Source organism: Gigantopelta aegis, chromosome 7, assembly GCF_016097555.1.
Source record: "Gigantopelta aegis isolate Gae_Host chromosome 7, Gae_host_genome, whole genome shotgun sequence".
Classification (NCBI taxonomy): domain Eukaryota; kingdom Metazoa; phylum Mollusca; class Gastropoda; order Neomphalida; family Peltospiridae; genus Gigantopelta; species Gigantopelta aegis.
The window spans coordinates 46,888,978-46,889,512 of record NC_054705.1 but is presented as its reverse complement, the minus strand read 5'-3'; positions in this window follow the sequence as shown (position 1 = coordinate 46,889,512).

Sequence of the window (535 nt, the reverse complement as noted above, 5' to 3'; positions counted from 1 at the left end):
TGTAAGTTGTATGTTTGTCTTAAAGAGAAACTGAGAAAGACATACAGAGAGACGGGTACAAAGGCACAAAGGAGAGACAAAGTTGAGATCGTGTCGTGACAGTGGCCGCAGAATAGGGGGACGTTCACCATTCCCTCACCCTCCACTTTTCTATTACATTGTGCTCAGGTTCGTTTTCTTACACCACTAGAGCACATCGATTAATTAATCATCGGCTACTGGATATCAAACATTTTGTAATTCTGACGTATAGTCTTAGATTGGAAACTCGCTACATGTTTTCCATTAGCTGCAAGGGATCTTTTATATATAACTTTTCCCACAAACAGGACAGCACATACCACGGCCGTTGACCACTTGTGGTGCACTGGCTAGAACGAGAGAACCTCGGTCAGTTGAATAGATCCACCGAGGAGCTTCGATCCTGCGTCGCAACCACCTCGGGCGAGGACTCGACCGACTGAGCTAAATCCTTCTCCTTCGTTAATTTGGCCACTGAGGTTTGTTTAACGACATCACTAGAGCACATTGATTT